The following is a 26,783-nucleotide window of genomic DNA, read 5'->3' on the forward strand; positions in this document are numbered from 1 at the left end:
CTCCATCCTGGGTCAATTTATACAACTCATGTACAGAAAAAGGTGCCTGCACCTGTTCCTCCTCCACGCCATTACGCCCTGCTCCTCAGAAAGTGATTCCCCATCCAACAGCATCCTTGTCTCCTGGTAGCCTTGTTGGAGACACAAGAATTTCAGGCCCCATGTTGGACTTACTGAGTCAGAATTTATATTTATCCCTATATGATTCACAATCATAGTCACATTAGAGAAATGCTGCTCTAGCCTACTTATTGGGTCCCTGAGCCCTCCTCCTGGTAATAATCAGTAACCAGTAATTCTCATTAGTTTTAAATATTAAAAAATATGTGTCATGTTTCTTCCATCCAAATTATACCAAAAAATACAGATGCTTCCCTTTTTATAACCTCTTAGAGATTCCAATTGGTGTTAAATGACTTACCTGTTTTTTACTTCTGTTTTTGTTGTCCTTGTGCGTGTCTCCCCTCACATGTATTATTTCTTTTATTTATTTATTTATTTATTTAATTTATTTATTTTTATTAAACCATAGCTGTGTACATTAGTATGATCGTGGGGCACCATACACTTGGTTCATAGATCGTTTGACACATTTTCATCACATTAGTTAACATAGCTTTTGTAGCATTTTCTTAGTTATTTTGCTAAGACCTTTACATTCCACATTTACTAGGATTCACATATACCCTTGTAAGATGCACCGCAGGTGTAATCCCATTAATCCCCCTCCTTCCCCCTCCCTCCCCCCTCCCTCCCCTCCCTTTCCCCTTTCTCCCTTCTCTGAAGAAGACAGGCGAGCGGCCTTCAGACATATGAAAAAATGCTCATCATCTTTAATCATCAGAGAAATGCAAATCAAAACTACTTTGAGATATCATCTAACTCCAGTGAGACTAACATGTATTATTTCTAATGTACCATTAAACCTACTTGTATATTGTACCACCCTCTCCCTTAAATCCAATTCTGGAGACTTCAATTACTTTCTCTATCAAACAAGACTACCAACCAAAGGGCAACAATGGATATTATCACTATTCAGTCTTGACACATGTAAATCAATTGTTAAGACAACCTAAAAATAAAAGCATGCTTTGTTTGGGTAAAATTATGAAATTACTTCCAAACAGGACATTTTATTTTATCCAAGCCATAGCATTTTTATAATTAATGCCTCATACTTATTTTTTAGCTATCTTTTCATGCATAAGCTTTTCACTGAAGAGTAAGTTCTAAAGCCTTGGTTTTCAAACACGCTGCTCATTTTGCTTTCTTACCACTGAACTCTTCCTTCTATTCCTCTTTTTGATTTTACTCTGATTATGTGATCAAGAGAATAAATTGTCACTTTTAGCTTTTCTGGCTCGCTCTGATTAAAGCCCAGCCCATATTTCTTTCATTTCTATTTTATTCCTCACCTCTCAGTACTAATTTATTTTACAACTTGCACATAAATGGTATCAGATGAGAAAAATCCTTTTTAGGTAAATTGAAGCTGTAAAATTTTTGTGGTGTCCTTTTCTCTGTTCCACCTTTTTCTTAGAGCTATTTGAAGATGTCTCACAGAAGGATTTAAATTGTCTACATATGATAAAATTGACGAAGATTTGAAGTAATTCAACTTTTTATAGAGTAATCCCAATATTTCTGTTTTGACTTTTGGAAATCGCCTCCATTCTCTGCTTGCTTTTTATCCGTACAGACAGATTTCTTTTTTTTTTTTTAATCATTGCAAGAGTTCCAGCAGAACATTTACTGAGGGCCTGTTACATTATCATTCATAAATATCTCTCAGTTCACCCCAGATTCCCAATTGTAGTCATATAAAGCAGGAATTATTTAACTCATTATTCCTAATTAATCCGTTCTGAATCTCCATAGCCATTAATCTCTTTACATGACCTATTCCCTTAAAAGACAGATCTAATGGAAACAGAATCGTGTTCATAGGGTCACAACATGAAGCGTTAGGCCCTGAAGTGGCTGTCTGGTGACTATGTGTCCTCAGCAGAGATACTTACCTCCATGATTGTATGGCAGCGTTAATACTGACACTAAAATTAGTGGAGTACTTTGAAAGGATGTTAAATACTTTTAATAAATTATTCTGAGCCAACGTTTAGATATAACAAATCTCAAGTATTAGCTATTTTCTATTGCTATGATTGTATCTCAGTGTTTTTCTCTGAATACTCTTTTAAATATGTTTTACCTATTAGCTTGTAAAAATCATGTAAAATGATTTTTCTGGTTGCTCCCATAAAAGAGAAATGATCTTCCCTTTTATAATTGATCTATATTCTCTTTAGTGTTTTCAAAAATTTTGCTCAGTTGAATTCAATTTTCTTTACTAGGATATTTTATGATTTAAAATAAGGCTGAAGAAGTGATTCTGGTGCAAGGTATCTTATCAAACACTAACTCTCCACAATGGTGAACTCAGATGATTTTCTATACACTTGTACTGTGTTTAAAACATAGTCAAGCCAGGTCAGATTTCCCCCTTAAATTTTTTTATAATTTTGAGAAGGAGAAAGCCACAGTCCTAATTTCTTCCTTATGGACTAAATCTGTATTATGATACAGAAGACACTCTTATTTTTTATGCCAAAAGAATCAGATATAAATTTAGCAGGATGCTTTTGCAAAGAAATGGAGGAATATAGAGAATGACACTGATCTACTTGCATTAAAGGTACTTTACTCTTAAAAATGTTTGAGAATATTGCCAGGAAATTGATAAAAATGTAAGTCCACCAAGTGGAATTCTGCTTCTCTTACCTTGTTTTTGAAAGTTTGCATAAAATGAGCAGAATCATTTCACTACTGTGATATTCTATAGACCTATGTTTGGTTTTTTATTAAGGTGTTTCCATTTTTGAAAGTAAAGGAAAGAAAAATAGATTCTGAAACCGACGGTGACATTCTTTACTTGTATATTGTCTCTTTATTTTTACACTATATATTTTTAAATACTGCAGAGTAGAACATTTTGCAGTGTGAGCTTAAAGTTCTCGGTGTGAAAATAAATAGCTATAAATACTTTCATAGGAGATTTCCTAATTAAACATCAATAATAAGCAATTAGAGAAACTGAAAAGTGATAGATTTATAAGTTGTGATGTGGTTCAGATATTTCAGAAGAAAAATACACACTAATTATGATCTTTGCTAGGTCAGTAACAGAGGAAATACTTCATGTGCCTTAGCTTATTCTCTAGAAGGATAGGACTTATCCTCTAAAACAGGTATGCCTTTTTTAAAACAATAAACAAAACAGGGCAATGAAAGCTTATTTAATAAATTTAATTATTTATTTTAATTCAGTCAATTTAATATTTGTTTAAATCAAGTAAAAAAGTTCATTTTCACCAAGGACTACATAGATGCTTTGGGGCAGCTGAGATCAGATTAATAACCTTTTAGAAGTTCTTTGAGATTATTAATGCTTTGGTAGATGGAATAATGTGATTTTAGTATAAATGTCTGCTCCACATGTGAATATATAAGATATGGTATGATGGAAGTTGGTAAATGCCAAGAGAATAAGATATACTAAAAGCATAAGAAAATAAAAATTTGAAAAAGCAAATTGATTATTCAAGTTAAATTATTGTCTTGAAATCTGATGATGGAACATTAAGCTTTATGCATATATAAATTATTTAAAGTTTCTCCAACTAGAATTTATTTCATCTACTTTAAAGAATAGTATTTAGAACATTAAGGTTACTGTCATTCATAAGATAAAGGATAAAATAGGGGGAAAGGAACTTGGAAAAAGTGTTGGAGTAGGAGTCACAAAACTAAGGCTCAGTCTTTGTGTAGCCTATGACCTTAAATATGGTGCTTCACCCTTTTAGTCCTTTTGGGGGATATGTACCTATTACAAGTGGATTTGACTACAAACAACAGGGAATCAGACATACACTGACTGTAAACAAATACAGTTTTATTTTCTTACATAATAACAGGTCTGGAAATAGGTAGCCCAAGGCTAGTGTAGTGGCTTAAAAATGCCATTAGTGCCCCAGGTTTATTCCAGCTCTCCTTCGACTGTTGGCTTGTAGCCTTATGATCTGCCTGGAAGGCATTATGCTACACTCAAGGCAGTCAAGCCAGCACCAAGGGAATAGCTGTATGCACCCTCTCATCTGAAGGCAGAATTTTCAACAGAATAAGGCACTATGAGCAGAAATCTATTTAGGGCTCAGGGACCAGAACTGGATCACGTGGGACTCATAGATCAATGGAAGAGCAGAAAACAGAATTGCTGTGATTTTGACTTTGACAAAACTTGATCCAACACCTGTATCAAATAAGTACATTGCTGCTCTTAAAAAATGTCAAGAAAAGGACAATGGATTTGAAATGTCCAGCTCAGAGTGTCAACCACAAAGGTCTAGTATACATTCAAGAGGAAGGAGACTTTAGAGGAAGAGTACTCAGGGTTAAATTCCATGTTAAGGGTGCAGCCCTTAAGATTTGCAAGTCTACCAAATATGTCTGATACCAACTGTGATGAGTTTGTCAAAAAACACATCTGACAGCACAGTCCCCCAAAAGACTGTGCTAACATTAGGCACCAGCTGCATATGGAGGGGTCACCACAGCTTCCCTCACTTCAGACGAGCTAGCTACAGTTCATAGTCCCTATAGACTCCTTCAAGGTCAATAATTAGCTAGAATGGCTCATAGAACTCAAAAAAGCACTGTACTTAAAATTACAGTTGTATAGAGTATCCCAAAATGTTTGAGACCAGAAGTGTTTCAGATTTCAGAATTTTTTTAGATTTTAGATTATTTGTAAATAAGATATGTTGGAGTTGGTCCTACAGTTGTGGTCATACTGTCTGTAGGAGGTAGACAGGCTGATTTCTGTGAGCACTCTAATCCAGGGTAAAGCATGAAAGTGGGCCATTCCTGCAACTTCTTATTAAAAACACTAAAGACTAAAGGAGCCAGGAGGCAGCCCAGGTAGGGCAGTTGGAGTTGGAACCCAAATCTAAACATAAAATTCACTTATGTTTCACATATACCTTATACATATAACCTAAAGGTAATTTTATACAATAATTTTAATAAATTTGTGAGTTTTTGCATGAGATATGAGGGAAGGTGTGGAATTTTTCACTTGTATTTGTCATGTCATCTCTCAAAAGCTTTCAGATTTTGGAGCATTTTGGATTAGGGATTCCTAATCTGTAACAGGATACAAATTGGACCCAGGCAAAGAGACAAACGGGGCAAAGTCAGGGAGGGGTTTGAATACAGAGCTTCCAGTTACCTTTCCTTATGAAATAGTGGATGGCATTACCTTGCTCCAGCTATGATAGTTGCCACAATTCAAAGAGTATTACCGATCAGGAAACTCACCCTAGACTTGATGTCTAGTTTTGACTGGTGCTCAGTCACTTACTGTCCATGTAGCTGATCTTCAGTCTCCAGCTCCTCTCAGAGATGCAAGTTAATGCCTATAGTTTGTAGCTCCCCCAAGGTTGAAGCTAGTCCTGTGTGTTCCTAAGCCCCCATCTTATATCATGTGGTCATACTGTCTGTAGGAAGTAGACAGGCTGATTTCTGTGAGCACTCTAATCCAGGGTAAAGCATGAAAGTGGGCCATTCCTGCAACTTCTTATTAAAAACACTAAAGACTAAAGGAGCCAGGAGGCAGCCCAGGTAGGGCAATGTGTTCAAGACCATCCCCTGTATAGAGAATGAGCAAGTGGGTTAGCTAAGTCTTTTGAACTCCTGATAGGTAGTTAGATTAGGAAAGGTAGTTTGTCTGATTTGGAAAGATAAAAATGGTCCCCCCTGCCCCTGCCCACTTTCTGAATGTATTATTTTATAGGCCACTGTTGACAACTAATACCCTATGTGCCTGAATACCCAGATGTTCGTTTTCTACCCAATCTTCTGGGGGGCTTAGGATTCATTTTTTCCTATTTTTGAATGTTGACACCTTTACAGTTTTTCATGAATGCTTTGTCTTAGAGATCACTAAAGGGTTTCTGAGGAATTGGAGTATTGCTGCATTGCCTCAGGCTGCCACTCGGTGCATGAGACAATGTCTGCCTCTCCAGGCTTCTCAGACTTTATACATTAAACTGGTGTGAAGTCTCCTTCTTTCTTCAGTGCCATTTCCCTTGTCATCCCCCAGCCCAGGTTGGGATCCCCTGGAACCCTGACAACTGTCCCATGACCAAAGCCCTGAGACAAAGACACTCCTATACAGCAGAACATGCCAGGGGCCTAGATATGGCCTACAAAGACCACACCTCTCTTTGGGTAAGCTAATTCTTCACAAAAGGAACCAAAAAGGTCTGATGTAGCTCTTACATAATTCCTGCATCCAGATGTACTGCCCACCAATTCATCGTGTGAGGTTTCTGCTTAGTATGGAAACTATGTGCATGCTCTCTCTCTCTCTCTCTCTCTCTCTCTCATATATACATATATATGTATATATGTTTTTTTTTTTTGTAGAGACAGAGTCTCATTTTATCACTCACGGTAAAGTTCTGGGCCATCACACAGCTCACAGCAACCTCCAACTCCTAGGCTTAGGCAGTTCTCTTGCCTCAGCCACCCAAGTAGCTGGGACTACAGGCAGCCACCCTAACACCCGCCTATTTTTTTTTGTTGCAGTTTGGCTGGGGCAGGGTTTGAACCCGCCACGCTCGGTATATGGGGCGAGTGCCTTACCCACTGAGCCAGAGGTGCATATTTTTTCAACCTTGAACTTTTTTTCCCACTTACATAGTCCCCTGAGGTGCAGTCAAATATCTTCAACACCACCAGTCTGAAGGAGTAGGAAGCGTTCTTAGCACCAAAAAAACTAATGTCTTCACAAGAGTACTTCTGCATTGAGCCACACCCATTCAAGGTTGCGATGCATTTTCCTCCTTCACTCTCCTTTGCCCCACTGTACCCTTAGCTATTCTTCAGCATCACATCCTGGATCTTCCAAGAGCTGGGCACACAAGCTGTAGGAAATGATCCCTCACTGGCTCAGGAAGCTTAGCTATTACCTAGACTGGCTCAGTTCCACCATAGTAGCCAATCCTTGGTCTTCTCAATACCATATAAAGTTGTTCTGAACAGATGGTGGTGCCTCTACTGCTATAAGAACCTTCCATAATGGGAATAGCCACATGATTCCAGAGATGAGAGATCATTTTATTTCCCTCATAGCCAGCCTGCCTGTTTAATATATATCTGCATGTTAAAACCTTTGTGAAATTTCTTAGTGGGAGGCAGAGAAACCTGTACATAGTTTACATTATTTTGGTGGGATACCTACAAAAAAATTGCAGTTAGTAAAATTAATACCCAAAGAAGACAAATGATTTGATAAAAGTCAAAAAGGCAATGAGGGGCCCAAACCAGGACAGAAATCAAGATCTCCTAATTTCTTTCCCCTGCTTCACCTAAGCAACTACCAGAAAGAATTGGATCAAGCAATCTTTGCTATATTAAATTGTTACATGTGGAGGTTTATGAAGCTTCTTATCAACAATCCCTAAATGACAAGTTCCACTGGCTCTGCCTAAACCAGGATCAAGGAAGGAAACCCTTCCCTTCATGACTCTGGGACTATCAACCTTTCTCTGAATCAATGACCTTGTACATTTATTAATCTAATATTTTAAATGTTAAACTCTTGAACCTTTTCCATTTCATAAAGCCACTAAGTACAGCTTCACCAGTCTGCTTTTACTCATGATAGAATTATAGAGTTTCAAATCCCTTAAATAATCTAGCCATAGTTTTACAGATACGAAAAAGGAAATGGAGAGACGGACATATAACACCCTCATTGAACTGCCAACAGACACAAAATGAGGGCCCAGATCTTCTTTCTCTCTGCCCTTGTCTTCTATGGGTAAGTTTGTTTTCTCCAGAAAGTAGGAAATAAAAAGTGGAAGCCAAACTTACCAGAGACTTCATATCCCACCTCCACTCTCACTGACACCCAATGTCCATTTTATCTTTCTGTACCAATAAGTGCTTAGAGATTTTAGTTCCCAGAAGCACTGCATCTCAGTTTGAATATATGATTAAGTCTTGACCAGGAGAAGTAAGTGAAAATAGAGTGTTATTTTTAGAATATCTTTTCAAAAGAAAAGGCGTGGGCCCTTGTCCCCCCTTTGCTCTTCCCTCTTCCTGGAATGCATATGTATGGCTGGAGCTCTAGCAGCCATCATGGACAATGAGGTAGCCCTAGAAATGGAGCATTAAGACAGAAGGAACCTGGCATCTGACACTGAGAAGATGCCACACCAGAACTGGAGTGCCTATCCAGAGGGGTGTGTGTGTGTGAGTGTGTGTGTGTGTGTGTGTGTAAGAAATAAACTTCCATCTTCAATCTGAAATGAGTTTACTCTTATTTGGGTTTTCTGTCATATACAGACAAACCTATCCAATTAAATTTCTGGAAGCATGATAAATCTAAAAGGACTTGAGGCGTCTTGTGTTTTTACTTATCTTATGCTCCATAACTAATATTTAATACTTCTGTTCAGATATGTACTTTATCCAGTTCAAGTCCTATTTTTCATTTTGTATGTGTGTTATTTATCATTTATAATCTACATTCCCTCTTACTAATATATGACATTATGTTAATATATATTAGTTCCCGTATATGTCTGGACTACCCACATACATTGTAATCTCCTTGAAACCAGGGTCCAACCACTTCTTAGAATCACTTATAATTTCTGACTCATTAATAAGAATGCATAAACTCAGTAAATATTTAGAGATTATACTAAATGAATTATTAATGTTTCTCACCTTTGGACGTCATTTACAGCTGTTAAAAACAGCAGTGCACATATGCATGTGTGTGTGCAGCTCACAAACTTGTGAGGCATGCGTCAGTATTCCTATTTTGCTAAGAAGGGAACAGAATGAACAAGGTTCATAATCTGCATGCTAACCTTCCTGGGATGCTCATCTTGGAAGAGACGGATCCAAAACTAAACCCTGGCCTTCCGAATGCATGCAGATTTTCCATTACACCACCTTAAATTCACAAATAATGTTATGTCCTTACTCTATATGGCATACTTCAGATGGGGTCCTTGCCATGTAGAAGCTGACCATTAAAATCATTAATATAATTCCTCATATTAGCAAATAATCATTGCTTTCTCTTGCTATGTTCTACTCTTAGTTAGATCCCTGTGGACAGTGGCAAAAGTGGCTTAGCTATGCATGGCAAGCTCTGGGAGCTAGCAATCAACTTTTCTACCAGCCTGTGACATCACTGGGTCCTAGGGCTTCTTCTCAGCACTCTGTAGTCTGGTCAGAGGAATGCTTTAATACATCCCACAGCAGCAGACCTAATGCCATTCAGTGAGTATTTTGTATAGTCAGTTAGTCTGAGTCTGTGTAATTTGAAAACTTTGCAGAAACTTGCTTCCTTCTCCTAATCTAATTTCAGCCCAAATATTACTATTGTTAAAGGCTTGTCCTTTCCTTTCCCTCTTAAGGTATATATTAGGTGATTCCAAAATAGAAGTTGTTCTGAGGGGAAAATATACTTCAAAGATATTCTCCTATTTTCTTACCCTATCATCAGACCTACTTTGCAATGTTACCGTCTTCAGAATGTTTTTAAAGGTTTTCAGTTTCCAAATATCAATATTCAGTTCTAGGCTTTACCTGTGGTAATATTTCTTTCCATTTTTTAATTTGTTATGGACCTACTTAGCTTACCACCAACTCAACATTCACAATAGCAGGTGGTTCTAATCTCAAAAGTAAACATCCTTCCCAACTCTTTGCATTGCTAGCCACTGAGGGAATAGCAGAAAGCAGATGGAATATGCAAGTTAATCTCAGATAATGAGGTAATTTTGTGTAGTGCATACATTTTCAAAAAACAATTTACATTTATTATCCCTTAAATGAAAGTCTGAGCAATTGGGGGGATAGTGATACACTTTAAAGCAGACATTCTGGACTTTAGGGTCTAAAACTCAGTGTGTCCAGAAACTTACTTTTTAAAAAATAGCCTGTGGCAGTGTGACTAAGAATAAAAACAAACTGCATGTGTTCTGTTCCAGTCCTGCAGGATCTCAGACCCAGAAACCTGAGTCCATTTTATGATAACAACACAGAAGACAGAGAATGTACGATGATCTGTCAAATTTTGTTAAGCCTACTCTAATGCTCATTTGCTGTAGCCTTGAAGAGACCTGATATTATTGAATTTCCTGTACCACATAAACAATCGCAGCCTCTCTTGGTGGTCTGGCTCCTCATGAGTGCCTAGCAAATGTTAGAAGGTGGTATATTTTGCAGTAGGCTTTGGTGATGCCTTTTTAATGAAATTCAGTTAAGAAAGGGATGGAAGAGAGGAAGCAGCATCTGAAAAATAGAGACGATGTAACATGCACTCAAAAGAAGTTTTATTTCGTTTTTCAGATGCCAGGGGCTTAAGGATGTATCCTGAAAGGGGTGGGCCAAATCTAACAACTGCCAAATCTCAGTAACTTAACCGACACGCTTTCTCATTTATGTAACAGCCCACTGAGGTGTGGCCAAGCTGGTTAATTCCAAAGTTGGTCAGGACCTCAGCTCCTTCGATCTAATGACCTTACCCTCCCCAGGGCCCACAGACCTTCACTAGATCTTCAACACACACCAAAACGATGGAGACAACAATCTTATTGAGTAAGATTGCACAGGATGTTTTATAGGCGAGGCCCACACGTTGCTTATTTGTTTTCATCCACTTGCCCATTTGCCAGATCTTAGTCATAAAGTACACCTGACTAATGGAGCCTGGAAAACGTGATCTACCTGTATGCCCAGGAGTAAAGGGGAAAAGTGTTGGTGACCAGCTAGCCAGCCTCTGTCACAGAGTATTTACATGTATAAGCTGGAAAGAAGTTGCATTTTCAGTAGACAGAAAAAGGTGAAGATAAATAAGAAAAAATCTGTTGTTTGATTGAGTTGGCAGGAGATGAAAGAGAAGGCATTAGCAGTGATGTTGCCTTTGAACAGGGGTAGAAAAATTTATTCTCTGAGATTAGAGAGAAGGCAGGGCAAGTGTCCATCAGGGCACAGCAGAGGACTCTACAACCATGACCTTGCTTTCTGATCTCCAGGGGAATTCATGACGCAGGCAACAGATTCAAAAGCAAGATCGCCTTGTAAACTTATGAGCTGCGTATGTTGTACAAAAGGCCCCTGCCAGAAAATCAGGAAGGGATGGAATCAGCCGACAGTCAGCACCCTCAGCTGTGCCCTCTGGGCCTGTCAGCATCCTTTTGGAAGAGGGGTACAGTCAATTCCTGAGGAGCTACAAATTGCCCAGATGAGGTGACTTTTTCCATCTCAGCCACCCAGAGGAAGCATCCCTGCTTAAGAGTAGGGGTGAGTAGGCTTTATCAGCCTAAAGTAGATTTAAGAGAAGTGGCATTGAGCCTCCCCTGTGTGGAGGGCAGTGAGCATGCCGGAGGGGACATTGTAGAAAGATTCTGGAGCCCCCAGAGCTGAATCCTGGCATTATAACTTGGCTATTTTATTTAAAATCGTCCTTCTTCTTAGTAGATTAGACAGACCTGGAACATTTCTGTCATGTTCTAGGGCTTTAAAGATTTATCGTAAAGAGGCTGCTGTTTGTTCTTCTCAGAGACTTACCTGCATTGCTTGTTACTGCTGAGAGCTTGCAGTGGCGTCAGTTTTACTGGCAGTGGATAATTCTCAGTGCTGGGAGCAAGGAGAAGGAGGTCTACTTTGCCCCCAACTCACTGAAAAACTTTGAAAGACTTTGCACTTCTTCAGCCCTGCAATGTCTTGCTGTAAAATGCCCTAATGTTGTTAGTACTGATCATCCCTTGAGTATGAGTACCAATTTCCCCTTCAGTTCTGACATTTCTAGATTCTAGGGTACATAACAAGTACAGCCATTTAGCAAAAAATATTTTCATGCGAAAATTTAGGAGACCCAGAAATGTACAACTTGCATTTTTAGTTCTTATGAAAAGAAACAAAATAATTTATTTAGAGTATAAAAGTAAAATGTCTTTTGAACTTGGGTAAACTACTCAGTAGCACTGATATAAAGCAAATAAGTAGTAAAATAAATTTACATTGCAAAATTTAACACGTTTATATATATTTTAGAGCAGCGCTTGTCACAGGGTAAATGCATTATAGTTGTCTATTGTTATTATCATTCTTATGATCCTTAACACTTTGTCCCCACTAGACCCAACATCTTAAACAGTCCAACAAACCAACTGTAATAAAAAAAATCCTTCAACCCTGAAGTTGCAATTTGGAAGGAATTTCTAGGTTCCCTTCATTCTGCTGTGGCTTTGACCTTCTCCAAGGATACCAGTGAGCCTTTACTATAATTTTTTTCCTCTGAGAAAACCAACTGAAATGACTAAGAATATTAAAATGGTACAGATTTTCAAGCCAGGTATTCTCTTTACATTTTTAATCATCGTGTATCACATTTTGTTGCGTATGTTTGTTTTTTTTTAATGTTTCTAGTCCTCAGAGTTCTTAATTTTAGTCCTTTATCTTCTCATTTCTTAATCCTTAATAGTCTGAAATCAAGTCTTCAGTCCTTGAATGTGTTGTTCCACACCTTCAATGGGTCCTCTTTCCTCCTGATTATATGATAACAACATATTATCAAATATTTATTGTACATCATTACTTAGATATGTAATCCCCTAGGCAAAGAATAATTTTCAAGCTACCTTGATTTAGATAAGAATGTCATATTTTTGAAAAGCCCTTCACGATAAGTAAATCTACAAAACCACTAAGATCTTAGCATATTAGAAAAGCAGAAGATGGCAGTATTCAGAATCAGAACGGTGGTAGGCTTAAAGATGAGTGAATAATAAAAATGTTTATCTGACCTAACCAAATGTACTGTGATATAGTGAAAGTCAGGTTAATAAGATGTTAAGAATTAGAAGCAAACTAAGAGAGCAAATAGTAAGAAACTGTTCTTTGTACATGAGGAAACGGAGAGAGCCTAAGTGACCATGCAAAGACAGCACAGCTGTTGAATGGCACTCTTCCACTTAAGGGGCCTCTGACTACCAGTCGGGATTTCTTTATATTTGACTACAAGGAAACATGAAGAACCCAGGGCTGTGCCCAGTCCCTGTTCCATCTACCAGTGTGCCCCAGGCACAACCAAGACCTCTTCCAGGCCTTTTATCTCATCTGTACAAGGATAAGCCTGGACCATGCAGGGCTGATCTTTTTTAGACCTAAGTTGCTCTGATTTCTTGCTATGGTTCATTTTTCTTAGTAATAAAACTCAGATCTTTTTTCCTGGGCACAATTTAAACTCATAATTTTGGAGCTATAACTATGGATATGAGGCTGTTAATCACCGAAGCATTTTTCTTAAACACTCAAGCTGATGCAATTTTCAGAAATTCAGAAAACAAATTTTGCAATCACTTTTCCTAGTGATTAAAAAAAGGTAAAAAGACAGATACAAGAGGCATAATTATATGGTACATTTAGTCAACAACCGTATAATAAAAAAGTCAAAGAAATAATAAAGGAGCCCATCAGGCATTTCAACCACACGGTGACTCACCATGTTGTGGGTTTGCTTTCGGGCAATATATGTTTATTAGAAGGGTAACAGGAAAACCTAAGTAAGAGCATGGTGTCTGGTCACGGGCCTAGATTGCAATGCTGGCTCTTCCACCTGCAAACTGTGATTTTGAGCAAATAATTTCTCGAAACTTCAACTTGATCATATGTGAAAGGGAAATAATCATAGTACTTATCTAATGGTGTTTAAGAGAATAAATGTGATAATGCATTTATTTAGATACATTTATTATCATGCTTAACACGTGGTAAACATTTAAGACATGTTCTCTCTGAATATAAGAACCCTGCTGTACTAGTTGTTAAATAATTTGGACATCTTCTCAGATACATAGTGAAAAGTGATTGGTGAGGAAGACAGCATCACTGAGCAGAAAGCTCCTCCCCGGTGCCTGCCCACTGAGGGCTCTGTAAGTAGTGGCTGGACAGCCAGTTAACAAACCAAGGTCACACTAAGGATTATTTCAAAACATTACTCTTTTAGGATCCAACACTGTACAGATAATCTGCCTGTTGCCTTTTAATATACACACCTTTACCTTTCTTATTTTTCCTTCCCTTCTATCACAAGGCTGGTCTGAAGAAAAATAAGTGTATGCAGAATGTTGTACCAATTTAGATTTTCACCTGATTTTCATTGCTACTCCATAAAACTTACAACAAATCTTTCACAAAAGACTTTTTTCTTATTTGCCTAGAGATTACTTTAAGCCTATCCTTTATTTTATCCTAATAAAAGTGCAGATCATCTTACTAAAGTATAAGATGTTATTGCTAGTCGAATTAAGCAAAATTATATTTTTTTATTACTGGCAAGGCACCTGCTACCTTTAGTAGACAAAGCTAATTCTTTGTGTGCTTTGGTAGTATTTCTTCACAAGCCTTGCCATTTGGTCACCCTAAAAAATAGTTAAGGAACTCATCATAAAACATTTATTAATTAATTGCATATATCATACTAGACAATGACACACAAGGTAAGAAGCATGCCTCTCCCTTCTGAGTTTTCCATCATCAAACAGATGACACAGAAATAACCTGGTGACCTGAATGATATGGGACCTTAAAATTGTATAATAGACTTATGTTTCAAGTAAATGAACCATCCCCAGGCAATACTGTTACAGTGTGTATATCTTCAGTTTTCAACGTCACAGTTTCTATCCTATCTACTGGGAAGATCCCAGGGAAGTGTTAGAAGGGAAAGAAGCACAGGGACAGACAGTCCCTGAGCATGCTGGACACTAACTTTGTGCATGATGTCGTGCTCTGGGAGTCGTGCCTTCATTATCTCATATTTGTCCCATGAAGTGAGTGCAAACGTAACTTCTTTCCTCCCTCCACATCCTCCCCCTGCGGGCTGACACAACTAGTCATGAGCTGAGATGGGACTGCAAAGTTCTATTCATTCTACTATACCGTGTTTCTAGGATAAAGTAAAATTCAATGTTTTCTGGGTATTTTCTTCTTACCAGCACAGAGCTCAACTGCTTGTCACTGAATTACCACATCTGGAGCTATTTCATCTTTTTGCTTACATTTTCCTTTTACACACTGTTATAAAAGCTGCATTCCAAGAAAAAGCACAGGCTTTTATTCAGGCATAAAAATAGGCTAATGGCAATGACAGAGATGACTGTGAAGGGGGAAGAGAGTGATATTGCCAAATCTATATTAGGAGTTACAGTCTTCATTAAAAAAGAACTTGAGCCTGTCACCTAGTGAAATAACATATGATAGAAGATACAATGTGGTGTTACAAGGGATTCCATTTACCATATGGTGTGTTAATATATCCTGTTTCCCTGGTGGTTGCACTAAGGCCGAAAGGAGAATGGAATCCTCCAAAAGTATATTGAATAATCATCTGGCTTTGAATGGATTTTAATTATACCAAGATGCATAATGACTTAACGAGGATAATGAAATACCAGACTTTCTGAATGCATGTTGCATCATTCTCTAGCTATTGACTTTACTCAAATATGAATTATTTCAACAGGATGGAATCTCCAAGGATTGTTCTGTGGATCCCAGGGACAACTTGGAAGGAATCAAAGAAACCAAAGACAAATTGTTCCTTGTTTGTGAATTGCTGTTTTTACCCTTATAGCACAATAAAGCTATACATTTTCATTGGTAATCAGAGGGACAAGTAGTGAAGAGAAAAATCACTCTATATGGAAGAATTCAGCAACATTATTCAGAATGCATTAAAAATCATAATTATGGAGAGCATTCACCTACTCAGAGGTTAGATACAGAGCATACTAATTTAACCACAGTGCTTAAAACTGAGCACAAATGAGGCATATGAAAAGACTAAACACTTGTGAGAACTGAACAAAGCACTTTAAAGTATTTTAATGTAGAAAATCTCTACTTAACCTATTTATCCACTTATAGTGCACAATAATAGACTGTATAATTTTTTAAGAGACAATTATGGCAAGCATGCAAGCTGAGGTGTGCTATTAACCATGTAATGTAAGGACACCATGGGGAGATTAAGGTAACCTAGGGAAGTCTTTAAGGAATCCCTCATAAATATCCACTGTTTTTGTTTTTGTTTTTTTTTGGGGGGAGGGAAGGGATTGGTAAAAGCATACATACGATTGGGTTACATTGCTTGCATTTACGATAAAGTCCAAGTTGTGGTTGCATCCTTCACTCAGGAAGTGTGCCATATACCCAACATTGTACCTGTTAGGTAGGCACTTACCTAACCCCATCTACCTTCTCCACTTTTTGCACTATAATTGAGTTTTTCTCTCATGTGGGCCTGTAGTTGTTAATCTGCTAGCCTCAACTTAGTACTGAGTACATGGGTGCTTTCCATTCTTGTGATGCTTTACTTAGGAGTAAAGTAAAGGAGTAAAGTCTCCATCTTTTGTGGTTGAATAGTAATTCCATGGTATACATATACCACAGTTCATAAATTCCACTGTTTTCAAAATTTGCCTTCTTAATTTCAATTTTGAAAGTTTCATTTTGATGAAAATATTTAATTCAAGAATCTCACTGCTTATGAAAATCTAGAGCTAAGACAGTGAAGCAATATTTACCAAATTGTTGGAGGAATTGGTACAGCAAGTAGACCATTCCTCCTTGGTCTTCACTAGCCAGTGGTGCCCTTAGCTGAGAAATGTTCATTCACTGTAACTTCTTAGAGGAATGAACATTCTAAGTATGCCATTTCCATATCAAGGATGCCCTTTAGGAATAATTGTCTACTAGCGGAAGAACTTATTAACTCCTGCCCTTGAGTCCAGACAGTGTTTAGTTAGGAATCTCTGTGATCCCAGAATCTGTCTCTTAAAACTGACCACTTGGCTATATATCGTAAATCACCATACATTGTAGAATAATAATTTATGCCTCTTGCCAAAATTACTGACTACACAAATACTTATTTATATAAATGCAAATACACTCATTTTTTTTTTAAATTCTGCTTATATATCTCAAAGTAAATTGTAAAGTGAATTTGGAGATCTATTATGTGATCATAGATGTTTTCATTTAAGTATCTTGTTTTGAATCCTTTTGTAAATTACAAACACTCACCAACAAAGCGTGCATCTTACAAGGGTACATGTGAATCTTAGTAAATGTGGAATGTAAAGGTCTTAGCAAAATAACTAAGAAAATGCCAGGAAGGCTATGTTAACTAGTGTGATGAAAATGTGTCAAACGGTCTATGAACCAAGTGTATGGTGCCCCATGATCATACTAATGTACACAGCTATGATTTAATTTAAAAAAAAAAGTGTTCTTCATTGCCAAGAATGTCATCTTTCTAACTAAAATCATATCATCTTGATGAAAAGTAATAAAATATTTGGCCACAGAATGGAAATCACTCTACCTGATTGAAATTTTATGTTACTTATATATGACTTAATATCTAAATTGTTTGGCTCTAAAAGTCTGGTAGAACAGAGGCACACAGTATTTCAAGAGTAAACCAGTATTTAGAAGGACACAGAGCAGGCCCACTTAGTTCTTTCTGCTCTTTGGAGGCAGAATGTAACAGTGGAGAACCTGATATCCCAGTTTATCAAAGTGATCATAGACCACACCCCATCCCACAATGCATTGCTCTTCCCCAATAGCCAGTATAGGAGACCAAGGGCATTGTTTAACTTACCCAACACAAACGAACATTTAGTACTTTTCTGACCCACGTGAATTGTCATCACTGGTGTGGCTGGACAACAAAAAGAGTATTGAAATTTCATTCTCGTAAATCTATTTGTTGGCATTACTTTTACAGTAGTTTTGTATACTGTGTAAACCTTTGCAAACTATAAGGCTATATCTACATCACCCACTCAAGGAAAATGGGGGTGGGGGTGGGGCAATAATACATTCAATCACTTTTTTCTGCTTTTTTTTTTCTTACTTCAGAATGTAAACCTTTCTTCTGGATTGGTAAATTTGCCAAGTCATTCACTGGTACAAGTGGGTTAAGAGAAGGATGTTGGTTAAAGATAGGATACTGTCTAATTTTTCATATTGTGCCTAATCTCCATATTTGAATAATACAAAGATTGGTAAAGTTATATTGGGCTCTATAACTAGCTGATACCAATGTTGAAAGCAGAGCCTACATTTCCAGGCTTCAGGAATACTTGAGCATGGATGGAATGGGATGAAATGGAAGGGTGGACATTTCTGCTGTGCCTAGTCACCCATAAATCTTTTCCCAAGCAGACCGGTGGCTGTGCCCTTAGGAGTAGTAGAGAAATTGCATTTAAAATTAGTCTCTTCTGGTAACATGCTCTTTAACAGTAATATTTGAATACTGGACCAGGAGCCAACTTCTTAATCACCTTGTACTTTTTAAAGGTGGAGATTTTAATACCTCATTGAATCTCACTGAATCAGAATATATGGGATAAAGTGCAGAGAATCTGCATTTTTAACAAGCTCTTTGGTGGTTCATATGGACACAGGTTTGAAAAAGCTCTTGTGAAGACGTTAAATTTTAAAGGGGAATGATGACCCCTTCATGTATAGGCTATGAATATATCTCTTTTCATGAAGCTGAAGAAAATATGGCTACGTTAAATTGATAATATGACAGTGACTTTGGTGATTAGGAAACTGTATTTTAAAACTTTTTTAAAAATAAGAAATAGAGGGCGGCGCCTGTGGCTCAGTCGGTGGGGCGCCAGCCCCATATACTGAGGGTGACGGGTTCAAGCCCGGCCCCGGCCAAACTGCAACCAAAAAATAGCCGGGCGTTGTGGCAGGCGCCTGTAGTCCCAGCTGCTCGGGAGGCTGAGGCAAGAGAATCGCTTAAGCCCAGGAGCTGGAGGTTGCTGTGAGCTGTGTGAGGCCACGGCACTCTACCGAGGGCCATAAAGTGAGACCCTGTCTCTACAAAAAAAAAAAAAAAAATAAGAAATAGAATTAATCTGCAAGACTGTGGATAATAATACCTGATTATTTTTCAAATGATGTTCAAATGAATGTAATCCTCTGATTTAAATATAGGAGCTATCTTTTATTATGCATGGAATTTTTATTTGGGTTTGATAATCCAAGGCCATTTCAAGGATGTGTTAAGCTCTCTGTAGCACTTGAACAAAGGGATAATTCTCAAAGTTTTGTATTTTAAATAAAGGGAAATAGCAGTAACAGTGATAAGTAACTTGAATTTTGAAAAAAATCCACTGTCATTAATTGTCTTCAAATCAAAATTGAGAATTATGAATCCTATGTACTCAATTTTGATTTGAAGACAATTAATGACAATTAATGACATGGTGGGGCATGGGGGAAGGGGAGAGCAGACAGAGAAGGAGGGAAGGGCTGAGGGGGAGGAAAAGAAGAAAAAAAAAAAAGAACAAGAAAAGAAAAGAAAATAGTGACTAATTTTCTCATAAATTGGTTTTAATTTTGACCAGTGTATATTACTTAAACATTAATTTTTAACTCAACATGTTAAAATGTTGTTTAGGATATCGTATCCTCATTTATAAGTGACATGTGTTTGTAATTTCTCCCTTATAATAATATATGTTCTCCAACTTTAGTATCAGGTGTACCCAGATCAAGTAGAATGATTTTGATGTATTTCTTCTTTTTCTATTGTCTACAAGATTTAGCATGATCTGTTTTTTTGAAATTATCTTTTACTTTTATTTATAAATATTAGTTGTCTATTTTCTGAGACTTAAAAAAAATAATAAGTTAACTGATGACTCCATACTGAATCTCAGAGTCAAAGCATTCTATAATAGATATAGTCTTATTTGACAATGTGAATGTTATTTTCTTTTCATTATTATTATTATTGCTCAATATTTCGATGAAGCAATTGTCTGATTCCTTTTCTGAATGTATTTATGTTTCTTCCTTCTTTACAAGGTTTTTGTTTCTAATCCTTATCTTAAACATTGTTATTGTTATTAAATTTTAAGTCTTTTTAATTTTGTGAAGGCAAAAAAAAATGGAAACATAATTAACACATGTATATGTAAAAATGAAAATTAAAAATATATATATATCCACTGTCACTATGCCCAAAGTCCATATTTTATGCTAGGGTCCACTCTTGGTGTTGTGCATTCATGGGTTTGGACAAGTGTATAATGACATATCTGTACTATCACAGTGTCATTCAAAGTAGTTTCACTGCTCTAAAAATTCTCTGTACTCCTCCTATTATCTCTGCTCCATCCTAATCCCTGATAACCACAGGTCTTTTATTATCTCCATAGTTTTCCCTTTTCCAGAATGTTGTATAGTGAGAATCATACTGTATGTAATATTTTTCAGATTGGCTTCCCTTGCTTAGTATCTTTTCATTGCTTAGTAGCTCATTTCTTTTTAACGCCCAATATTCCATTGTCTGGATTTATCTACCATGGTTTATCTATTCACCTACTGAAGGACATCTTGGTTGGTTTTAGGTTTCGGCAGGTGTGAGTAAAGATGCTATAAATTTCCATGTGCAAATTTTTGTGTAGACATAAGTTTTCCATTCCTTTGGATAATTACCAAGCAACACAATTACTTGTAAATACCAAGGAACACCATTGTTCATATGGTAAGAGTATGTTTAGTTTCATTTAAAAAAAACTCTCAAACTGTCTACCAGTGTGGCTGTACCATTTTGCACTCCTACCAGCAGTGAATGAGATTTCCTGTCACTCCATGTCTTCATCAGCCTTTAATGTTGTCAGTTTTTAGATTTTGGCCATTCTAACAGGTATGCAGTGGTCTCTCCTTGATTTAATATGTATTTCCCTGATGACATATGATGTGGAGCATCATTTTATATGTTAATTTTCCCTTAAATATCTTCTTTAATGAAGCATGGGTAAAGGTCTTTGCTCATATTTTAATTGTGTTGTTCTCTTCTTATTGTGTTTTAGGAGTTCTTTATGTATTTTAGATAATAGTCCTTCCTCAGATACATCTTTGTAATTATTTTTTCTCATTCTATGCCTTGCCTTCTCATTCTCTTCACATTGTCTTTCACAGAGAATGAGTTTCATACTTTCATATAGTATAAATTATCAATTATTTCTTTTATGAATAATCTCTTTGGTGTTGTATCTAAAAATTCATTGCCAAAGATCATCTCAGTTTTCTTTTATGTTATCTTCTAGGAGTTTTATAGTTCTGTGGTTTACTATTAGGTCTATAATCCATCTGGAATTAATTTATAAAAAAAGCATTAAGTCTTTTCTCCAGATTTATTTTTATGCACATGGCTGTCCAGTTCTAGCACCATTTGTTGAAAAGACTGTCTTTGCTCCATTGGTATTATGGTCATTCCCTTAACAAAGATAAGTTGACTATATTTGTGTGGGTCTCTATTCTATTCTGTTTATCTATTTGTAAGTTCGTTCACTAATACCACATTATCTTGATAACTATAGCTAATAGTAAATCTTAAAGTCAGATCAGTCATCTAACTTTATTCTTTTTTAACATTGTGTTGGTTATTCTGGGTATTTTACCTCTTCACATTGGAATAATTTTGTACATATTCAAGAATAACTTGCTCAAATTTTGATTTAGTTTGTATTGATTCAATAAATCAAGTTTGGGAGATCTGACATTTTTAATAGTATTATGTCTTGCTGTGTATTAACATGAAATCTATCTCTATTTCTTCCTTCTGTCTTTGATTTATTTCACTAGAGATTTTTAGATATCCTCATATAGATCTTAGATTTTCTCTTATACATATAGTTAGATTTATATCTAAGTATTTCATTTTAAGGAGTTCCAATATTAATGGCATTTTGTTTTAATTGTATTTTTATTTCCAAATATTAAGTAACTAAAAATATTTGGGGGTACATGGATCACTTTTGTAATGCTTGAGTCATACTAAAATAGACCTACCATTCAATCCATCAGTCCCACTAATGTGTATCTACCCCAAAGGAAAAAAAGTCTATCAAAAAGATATCCATACTTGAATGTTTATTGTATTTTAATTTTAAATTCTGCTTGTTCATTGCTGGTATGTAGGGAAAAAAATTGACTTTTGTATCCAACCTTGTATCTTGGAACTTCGCAATAATGCAATTATTCCAGAAGTTTTTTATGTTGATTTCTTTGAATTTTCTATAGAGACAATTATGTTCTCTACAAAGACAGTTTTAGTTTTTCCTTCCCAATCTGTATACATTTTCTTTCTCTTCCTTATCTTATTACATTAGATAGGATGTCCTGTACAATATTGAAAGAGTGGTGAGAGGGAAAATCCTTGCCTTTGACTTGTTTCTGATCTTAGCAGAAAGGCTTTTAAGTTTCTCTCCATTAAGTAAGATGATAGCTGTAGTTTTTTTATAGCTATTCTTCTCATGTTAAGGAAATTCCTCTCTATTCCTATTTTTTATCATAAATGGGTTGAATTTTGTCAAATGCTTTTCTGCATCTATTATTATGATCGTAAGATTCTTTGGTGTTAGCCTATTGATGTGATGGAATATATTGTTTTTTGAATTTTGAATTAATTTTTCATATGTAGGATAAATCCCCCTTGGTCATAGTGTAATTCTTTTTATATATTGCTGAATTCGATGTGCTTATATTTTCTTGGAAATTTTTGTATCTATTTTCTTGAGAGATATTGGTCCGTAGTTTTCTTCTTTTATAATGTATTTGTCTGGTTTTTGTGTTAGGGTAATGCTGGCCTCACAGATTGAGTGAGGAACAGTTTTCTCTGCTTTTATCTTATTAAAGAGATTATAGAGAACTGGTATAATTTCCACCTTAAATATTTGTTAGAATTCATCAGTAAACCAATCTGGGCCTTGTCCTTTCTGTTATGGAAGGTTATTAATTATCGATTCAATTACTTTAACAGATAGAGATCTATTTCTTCTTGTGTGAGTTTTGGCAGATTTTGTCTTTCAAGGAAATGAATACATTTCATCTATCTTATCCAATTTGGGGGCACATTATTGTAGGATTTTCAATAATGCTAAATGTTTTTCCCGATTCATATGTTTATACTTCAAAATGAAGGCAAAAATTACATACTAGTATTCAAAGACATGTTCTTTAGATTTTTTTTTTTTTAGTTCTTTAAAAAGATTTAATCAGTATTCTGAAAACAAAGGGTTATATCACAGAGTGAATTTGGAAAATGTGGGTGTTAAATTTCCTTCTTAGAGACTTTCAGTACACATCAGCAAAGTTCTGAGGACAGCTTATAGTTAAAAAGAATTTTGTTCAATTTTTGAATCTTGTTCAATTGTTACAGAAGTTTAGTTTCACAGGCATAGGGTTATTTTTCATTTTCACACATAATAACATCCTACACAATAATTTTCTTTTACAACTATTTTGGAAACTGTTAAGTTATATAATTCTCATTCTGGTAAAAGAAAGATTCTATCTTTAAGAGATATCTTTCTTCCAGGAATCACATTGTAAAAGAAATTTACCACAGGGTGAAAGGAGATTTTTTCAAGGGATACTACACAGTGCACATCAACAGAAAACACAGAAGAACTCTTTACATAGTCATTTCTTGAATCTGTCCTCAATGATTGTCTCTGCATTTACATTAAAACATAATGCTATGTAGGTAACTCTGAAGTGGGGGAATCTCATGCAGTTCAGAAGTATACCTCTCCAGTCATCTAACTTAACATGAGATTGAAACTCATACCAATAGGAAAGAGCATAACCCTTAACCCTCTTTATTTACTATTTCTTGCAGTGGCCAGATGGTCGATAGGCCTGGAGAGAACAAATGGAAGACTGCACTCTTAGAGTGTTCTGTGTTTCTGATTGAAGAGTAACATGCACACACCGGCAAGATTGGCATTTAAATGGGAAAAACAGAAAATCTTGCTTGAATCCTACACGTAGCATCTCCCCCAAAAGCACATAAGTTTTGATCAGGTTCCCAGATTATGGTTCAAGCTATAAACCAAACTTCCAAGCTTTGCAAAATGATTTTTTAATCTAGACATTTCAAAGGTCAAGAGTAACTACCAGTTCTAATCAACCATAAGAATGATAGTAGTACTGTTGAGGCAATTCTGAATTTAAGCAAATTTTCTTAGCAGTATACCTGCCAGCATGAGTTAGCCAAGAGAACTGAAAATAATTGACCTGTCGAATGGAGTAATTTAGACCTTTGAAATTTTAGGAAATTGCAGCTATGGAAACAATAAGTGAAAAAGAAGAAGAGAAAGGAAAGAATCCAAAACAAGAATAGAAATCATACTACGTCTGAAAAACAAACAAAAGGATACCATAATCTTGTTGTAGTAGACCATAAGTAACAAGAAAGAAAAGGGTTTTTATATTCATGCAGTTGAAAACAGTGTAGAATCTAAATCTATAGATTTCTTTTTTATTTCAAAGTGTAATGAGGGTACAAATATTTTTGTTACATGGATCCAGTTGTAGTGCTTGAGTCATGGTTATAGGTGTTTCCATCTCCCAAATAGTGTTCACTAGAACCATAGGTTTTCACTCATTCCCTCCTTCTCCTGCCCCGCTCTTTGATTTCCCTTGAGTTTTACTTCCCTGTGTGCACTTGTGTGCTCATGTGTTAATTCCGACTTAGTAATAGGTACATGTGGTGTTTGTTTTTCCATTCTTGAGATAAATTCACTTAGGATAATTGTCTCCAGTTCCATTCAAATTGCTGCAAATGGCATTAAGCCATTCTTCTTCATGGCTGAGTAGTGTTCCATAGTATACAAATACCACAGCTAAGCATGGTCATGCCTGGTTATTACTTGGACGGGAATCTAAATCTTGACCATTACGACATTATGTTTAAAAGTCAGTAATGAGCACAAATGCAATTAGTAGAAACAGAAGTAAAGGAGAAAGCAGAATAATCTAAATGAGGGTCATTTCATTTACAATATTAATACATATAGGCCATGACTATAATATTCTTTCCTTCTCTAAATGTCTGCTTGCTAGTAATTCCCTTCACTTTAATAACATTCCAGGGGAAATGTATAAATACTGTCTGCTCAGAAATATTTCTAAATAAGTAACTTTGTTATGTCTATTCAAGATTTAAATTATAGGATATAAACCTCCACTTTTTAAAATTATTGACATTTTTAGCTTTTTGTAAAGACTGTTCCAGAAAACATTTTTCAGATTTGGGAAGAAGAGTGAACAGATGCTTTGCTTCCTTTCTTAGTTTACTGAAGATTAACTATTCCGGTACATTAAATTTGTCACAAACTGTAAGTGTATAAAATGAAACAAGACTTTCTCACTTTAGCCATGCCTCATCAACCAAACAATGATTTGAATTTGTGAATGTCTAAGTAAAGCCCCTGTGTCTGCGTGCATATCTGGTGTACATCTGCCTGCTGAGGTCACCACCCCTATTTTACACAGAGTGCTTCATTTGCTTGGGACTGGGTCTTTGGTTGTAGCACTGTCCTTGATGTGATCATTTAGTCAGTGATCTGGCTCAGTTTATAACAATATGTCCATGTGTTATATTCCTAAAGTGACAACCTGGGTGCCAAAAGGAGCCCTACTATTGAAGGGACTCAGTAGGTTGGGGAAAGATGCTAGTGTTCAGATGCCTTAGGTTAGAGGAAAAGAATGTTGTTAGTTACCCTGTTACTTAGAAATAATGAGGGAAAGTTAATTAGATCCTGCTGTCTCCTTGCCCCAATTCAAAGAGACATTGATCAATTGAAGCTTCTAACAGTTCCCTCTCAAATGATCTCAAGTCCTTAATGATGCTTACTCAAGTGTCTGCTCTCAAGAGTTTTCTCTGCATGTGCAAATTCTGCTATGTATGAAGGTGATCTGTGAGTCAAAAGATGTGCTGAGATAAAGCAGGTATGAAGCGAGATGAGATTTTCATAGCATGCAAAGACATGTTTATTCTGAAAATAAGTTCAGAAGAAAAACAAAAGCCCTTTTCACTAAGAAAATACAATATTCATATTTTACAGAAATATACTTTGGATGTTACTTGATTATCCCAGGAAACTACTTTTGATTTGCACTAAGTGAACTGAAACATAAAAGGTATAAACTTTTTAAAACTATTTAGAAGATTATTGAATTTTGTTTGACACCAGCGATGACAGCAAATGTGATGAATTGCCACTCATAATTGCAGTTTCATTCCAGTGGTTATTGCTTGTCAGTATCAATTAATAGCTCAACGAAAACCTCATTCATTCCAGAATACTAAAGAATGATGGCTTGTGGGAATTATGCTAAACTAGCACTTTCAATTAGATTTTGTATTTTATAGAGTACTGAATAATGGTTTATGAGTTTATAATAGCAAGTACCAGTGAGTTATTGTTGAATTGTAATTACTATAATTATGTATGTTTATCTGGAGAATTGTAATTAGTATTGTCTTTATGTTTAAAAATAGAACTATTGTACTTAATTTTTCACTTAATGTATAGGTTCTGGTGTTTATTATATAAGGAAATAGGCTACAAAAATAACCTGTTCCAATAATCTGGAATAAGTATTCTGGGCATGACTGTTGTCTTACTGTGGAGGAGGGATCACAGGTGAACGATCTGACAAGGTGCAATTTAAGAAGTAGTTTCTGTGGGTCCTGTGCACAGTCTCAATTCTACATCCAAGTTTTCTTTTTTTTAATTGTGTAAATAATCAGCCATATGAATTATAAAAACAGGGATATTTTAAAAAGTAGGAATAAGGGA

At 36.1% G+C, this 26,783-nt stretch overlaps 1 protein-coding gene across 1 annotated transcript in view; it reads left to right on the top strand.

Moving 5' to 3' along the window:
• The window catches only part of B3GALT1 (beta-1,3-galactosyltransferase 1), a 561,315-nt gene that overhangs the window by 224,826 nt on the left and 309,706 nt on the right, over positions 1 to 26,783 (top strand). The gene's annotated exons all lie outside the window — the stretch shown is intronic.

Source organism: Nycticebus coucang, chromosome 7 (assembly GCF_027406575.1).
Source record: "Nycticebus coucang isolate mNycCou1 chromosome 7, mNycCou1.pri, whole genome shotgun sequence".
In the NCBI taxonomy this organism is placed as follows: domain Eukaryota; kingdom Metazoa; phylum Chordata; class Mammalia; order Primates; family Lorisidae; genus Nycticebus; species Nycticebus coucang.